The sequence below is a fragment of the Periplaneta americana genome, chromosome 5 (assembly GCF_040183065.1).
Source record: "Periplaneta americana isolate PAMFEO1 chromosome 5, P.americana_PAMFEO1_priV1, whole genome shotgun sequence".
NCBI classification, from domain to species: domain Eukaryota; kingdom Metazoa; phylum Arthropoda; class Insecta; order Blattodea; family Blattidae; genus Periplaneta; species Periplaneta americana.
The window spans coordinates 163,813,134-163,819,348 of record NC_091121.1 but is presented as its reverse complement, the minus strand read 5'-3'; the positions used below and the strand labels follow the sequence as shown (position 1 = coordinate 163,819,348).

At 35.9% G+C, this 6,215-nt stretch overlaps 1 non-coding gene across 1 annotated transcript; it reads left to right on the top strand.

The window, feature by feature from the left end:
• The first annotated feature begins 4,163 nt into the window (after positions 1-4,163).
• TRNAR-UCG (transfer RNA arginine (anticodon UCG)) lies at positions 4,164-4,236 on the top strand. Its single transcript has one exon. It is a non-coding gene; the product is annotated as a tRNA-Arg (tRNA).
• The last annotated feature ends 1,979 nt before the right edge of the window (positions 4,237-6,215 follow it).

The following is a 6,215-nucleotide window of genomic DNA, read 5'->3' as shown; positions in this document are numbered from 1 at the left end:
ATTACAATTTCTATCATCTTTTGACATTTTTAGGTGCTGTCATTTTTATTTTGGGAGATTTTACTTTTTTATTTGAACAACCCTGCCTGTTCCGTACTATGTTTAAGAATCCCCTGTTTCAGATTTCCTCGTAATCAAGTTAGATTTTGACGAATTATTATTATTTAATTTAGAAATCTTCTCACTATTCGTGAGCTGCCACAAGGGACAAAGAGTACTTAACCATATAAATGTTTACAAGTTCAGTGAACCATTAATTTTGTTTTGACAATGAAACTGCTACAAGGATTGGTAAGTAAGTTGTGTTAAAATTTGCTTTATATATACATATAGCCTATATATTTATTTATTGGGTCTTATTATTTTTAAATTTAGACGGATTCTGACGGATTTCCAGGTGTTACAATTTATACAATTTATGTGTTGGCAACACTGGTACCGGCACAGTCTATTGTTCCTATACTTGTTTTTTTTTTTTTTTTAAAGATGGGACATGACAGGAGCGTTGCGATCGGAAAAACAACTGAATGTCACATAGCGTGGTAGGTCAGGAGTGGATCAGGACAGCACGTTTGCACATCTCCTTTTTATGTTAGGTTAGGTTCTTTTCAAACTGAAATGACGAGTGAAGCGTAGGACAGTTAAAATTACTCTAACCTAACCTAACCTAACCTTTTTATGTTAACTTAGGTTAGGATAGGTTAGGTTAGGTTAGGTTAGGTTAGGTTAGGTTAGGTTAGGTTAGGTTAGGTTAGGCTAGAGTAATTTTAACTGTACCTTTCACTCATTTCAGTTTGAAAAGAACCTAATCTAACATAAAAAGGAGATGTGCAAACGTGCTGTCCTGATCCACTCCTGGTAGGTCTGTTGCTATGGTAAGAACGGTTGAGTTGCCAAACTTACCGTTCCCACGTGGCGAGTGCTTAATAGCTCTCTTGGCGACACTTCTCGTGCACACAATGTTAGCATTGGTACGTTTCGTCTTTGATTCTCTTCGATTTTTGTACTGTTTTCTTACTTTCACGTCAATTGTCAATGAATGTTTTAACGTCAGCCATCTTAACGTCAATTCCTGGCTTCCATCAGCTGGCAGCATGGTAGTCCATATTGGCAACATAGCACTGTAGTTCCAAGCTCGGCCGCTTGACTGTCATGTCCCATCTTAAAAAAAAAAAAAACAAGTATAGTACTCTCATCACCTCAAGCTTCGTGACTGTTTATACTAGACTGTGGTAAAACGGTGGAAGCGTCAACAATTCCAAAGCACATAACTCCGATTGTTCAGCCTCTTGACGTTAATAGTTTTAGGCCTTGGAAAAATTTCATTAGGAAGTTCTCTGATAGTGTTTTGTTACTTAGCACGAATATTACATTGCATCAGAGAGATAATGTGATAAAATTGCAGTCCTTAACACATAATCAGTTTCCATCTCCTAGATATGTGAATGTGTTTAAATAATTTATGACTGATAAAACCGGGTACTTTGGCAATAAACCTGATAAATTCGTCACTCCTGTAGAATCGTGGCTAACGAGAAAAACAGGCTTCGGCACGAATTGGAGTCACGTGATTATCATGGTCTAGTCATGGCCATCTTGACAATCGCCTAATATAAATAAATGTTCAAAGTTCAATAAGAACAAGGAATTGCTATATTAAACTTACTTGTTTTGTATTATACATATAGGTCAACTGATGAATGATCGTTTGCGTTTGTAAATTTAATAATCTGATTGGCTATGCATTGTATATTTTTAGTAGAGCCATCAATGTAACTCAGTCGGCAGACTCGCTGGGCTGCTGATCCGGAGCTGCGTTCGGGCTTGGGTTGGATCCCCCTTTGGTCCCATTGAATGGTTTCTTCCGAGGTTTTCCCCAGCCGTGGGACTGAAGCCGGATGGTCTATGGCGAGTCCTCGGCATCACTTCATTTCACCCCTTTGATTTGATTACCTGGTTGGGTTTTTCCGAGGTTTTCCCCAACCAAAAGGCAAATGCCGGGTAATCTTTTGGCGAATCCTCGGACCTCACCTCATTATTGTAGAAAATTACTACATTGTAAAACTGTAAAAATTGTAAAATATTGTAAAAATTGGTAAAAATTGTAATTGTAATATTGTAAAATTTTGACTTGTTCCACATCTTAAAGCTTCATTGCTCATGTAAGATCTACGGAAGAGAATGAATGAATGAATGAATGAATGAATGAATGAATGAATGAATGAATGAATGAATGTTTTCTCCGATACTGTCTGCTCTGTCTTTTTTTCTCTATATTTGTGTGTTAAACGTGCATTTATATATTATAAACTTGTTCAATGTCGGCCATGTTATGACTAAGAATGTGACGTCGCGCTGTAGCCTGTCTTTCTCGTTAGCCACGTGTAGAATTCTTTTTTCACGTTGGTGTATAGAACTGTGACAAACTTTTTTTCTGAAATGTTCGTGATGCAAATTTCCACTGTTTATTCAGCATTTTTACAACGATTTCTACTACTGTGAGCATTTGTAGGTATGCTCACATTTTCTTATAATTTCTTCATAGACTATAGTCAATTTCTCGATTATTATTCATATCTAATATTTCATTTTCATAACATATTATTCAAGGATATTTTGACACTACGCAGCTAGATGATTGTATTGTATTGTATTTATTAACATTCCATGGTATTCATACATGCTTACAGCTTGAATATGGAACAAGTCAAAAAACTTAATACTACGTATTATAAAATCTTAATTTATAGTCACGGTCTAGATGAAATATATACAGACGAGATTTACAATATAGTCTCCTAGTAGTTTTAGTATCAATTTCATGAAGTGTTATTGAATGTCATGAATTCACATACAGAACAGAAGGCGTGAGAAATTAGGTACTTCTTTAATTTGGCCCTAAATAATTTTATGTTTTGAGTTTCATTTTTTATATCGATAGGGAGGCTATTAAAAATTTTTACTACCATATAACGCACTCCTTTTTGATAGCACGATAGACTTGCCGATGGAGTACGAAAGTCATTTTTTGACGTCTATTTATGCTATGAACTGTTGAATTAGTTACAAAGTTTTCACGATTACATACGAGGAAGATTATTAATGAAAAAATATACTGACAAGCCATGGACATTATTTGTAGTTCTTTGAAAATAGTCCTACACGATTCCCTAGATTTCGCACCTACTATTATTCTAATTACTCTTTTTTGTAGTAGAAATTACTGTTACTATCTGTGGAATTTCCCCAGAGTATTATTCCAAAACTCATTACCGAGTGGAAGTATGCAAAGTATATTGTTTTTAAGGTATTGATATTTACTATCTTTTGCATAGATGTAATAGCAAAACAAGCTGAATTTAGTTTGTGGGTAATTTCTTTAATATGATTTTTCCAATTTAACACATTATCGATTTTTAAGCCAAGAAATTTGGTTGTCGTTGTTTCTAATAGGGATCTATTATTAATTATTGTGCTAGAAATTTGCGACGTTGAATTTGGACAGGATTTAAATTGAATTATGTTAGTTTTGTTACACTTTAATACTAATTTATTGACTGAGAACCAGTCACGTATTTTGAAGAGATATTTATTCTCTGATATGTCTAGCACATAACACTGTTTGTATTAGCTGTTATAGCTCCGGATTGAAGAATTTGGAAAAATCATATCTCGGTGTAGAAATATAGGAAGGTTTGTCGTTTCAAATGGAGCGCATGGGGGGAAAAATCGTTGTGAAAATCCATTATCACTTGGTGAGCCTTCCTTGTTAGCGGGTTAATAGAGACGATTTCTTCTTACGAAGCAGCGAATGGTACGTACTTGAGAGGAACACAGAAAACTAAACAATAATAATAATAATAATAATAATAATAATAATAATAATAATAATAATAATAATAATAGTAATAATAATAATAATAATAATAATAATAATAAAAGTGTTATTTCTTACATTCTATTCGAATTTGTTAAGTACCCATCTCTTTACAAGAAATAGAAACTTCTTTATCTCGCTCTAGCCGCTGGGTCCGTGAGATAACAGATAAAGGCGTACTTCCACTGTTCCTTTACTTACTTTATGTAGCATAATGTGTGCTGTTGCAGATTGCATGAGTCTCTATGTACTATGACTAATGAAACGAATCCTACAAACACCAAGTGACCGTGTGGCCTAACGGATAAGGCGTCGGACTTCGGATCCGAAGATTGCAGGTTCGAATCCTGTCACGGTCGAATTGAGTTTTTGTGTGACATAAAAATTCGTTTTAATATGCAACTGAAAAACAATTATTAGCATAAGATTCGAGATTTCGATCATAAGACTCGTTCTATAATTCGTAACTAATTACAATAGAGTTGAACAACTTTATACTGGTGTTGTAAAACGTTTTGTGTTGTGATTGTATTGAAAATTTTTATTACGAATCTTTTCATTACCTATTCTTAATACGTTTTTGTATTTGGTGTTTCCATGAAACTAGTTCGATTAATTAAAATGTGTCTCACTGAAACCTACAGCAGAGTTCATACAGGCCAGTATCTATCTGATGTTTTTCCGATTCATTGCAGGCTAAAGTAAGGAGATGCACTATCACCTTTACTTTTTAACTTCGCTCTAGAATATGCCATTAGGGAAGTTCAGGATAACAGAGAGGGTTTGGAATTGAAAACGGGTCACATCAGCTTCTTGTCTATGCGGATGATGTGACATGTTAGGAGAAAATCCACAAAATATTAGGGGAAATACGGAAATTTTACTTGAAGCAAGTAAAGCGATAGGAATCCCGAAAAGACCAAATATATGATTATGTCTCGTGACCAGAATATTGTACGTAATGGAAATATAAAAATTGGAGATTTATCCTTCGAAGAGGTGGATAAATTCAAATATTTGGAGTAACAGTAACAAATTTAAATGACACTCGGGAGGAAATTAAACGCAGAATAAATATGGAAAATGCGTGTTATTATTCGGTTGAGAAGCTTTTGTCATCTAGTCTGCTGTCAAAAATCTGGAAGTTAGAATTTATAAAACAGTTATATTACCGGTTGTTCTGTATGGTTGTGAAACTTGGACTCTCACTTTGAGAGAGGCACAGAGATTAAGGGTGTTTGGGAATAAGATTCTTATGAAAATATTTGGGGCTAAGAGGGATGAAATTACAGGAGAATGGAGACAGTTACACAACGCAGAACTACACGCTCTGTAGTCTTCACCTGACATAATTAGGAACATTAAATCCAGACGTTGGAGATGGGCAGGGCATGTAGCACGTAAAGGGCGAATCTAGAAATGCATATAGAATGCTAGTTGGGAAGCCGGAGGGAAAAAGACCTTTGGGGAGGCCGAGACGTATATGAGAGGATAATATTAAAATGGATTTGGGGTATGATGATAGAGACTGGATTAATCTTGCACAGGATAGGGGTCGATGGCGGGCTTATGTGAGGGCGGCAATGAACCTCCGGGTTCCTTAAAAGCTATTCGTAAGTAAGTAAGTACAGTACAGTATATTGTCAGTCTGCGCTAAAAACAAGTCAACGTTAGGTTTAATACTCGTATTATTGCATAGTTTCATACAAACCGTTTGTTCTTTAACAAATTTGTATTTATTTCCATGTGGCATCTCTTCTCCTGTACTTCACGATTCTAGTGATAGCACGAGTTCTCCGTGTATGGCATAATGCTCAGTAGGAATGGTACTGAATAGCGACAAATTTAACAAAAAATGAAACTGTTTACAAATTCCTCAGAGAGGCTGAACCCTTACTTGAGTCTGCGATAAAATCTGCAGCGGGTGCAGCCGGTCATCTGGAGGCCCCTGTCCTCCTCGCTGATCTCCAATCAGTAGAGACGGGTGCGTTCATCGGCGACAAGTGGACGATAGCATCTGACGGACACTTGTACATGTAAATAGCCAGTGTCCAGGCAAATCACTGACCACAAGAATTCACACAAACGACCCTTATCAGAACGCATCTCCAACCCTCACAACAACTCCATCTCCAGCTGGAATGTAACCACGAGATCAGTTGGATAAGAGATGTATGGTGAGTCAAAATACGAAGTTCAATGCCAGGTAATTCTAGCATAGTTGTGCAGTAACTGTAGGATACTCATTATGTTGTACGCTCATATATTATTTTCCAGCCAAATCTATGCTGTGACTATAATTTTATTATAGTGCGCCACGGTGAATGTGACGGTTTAA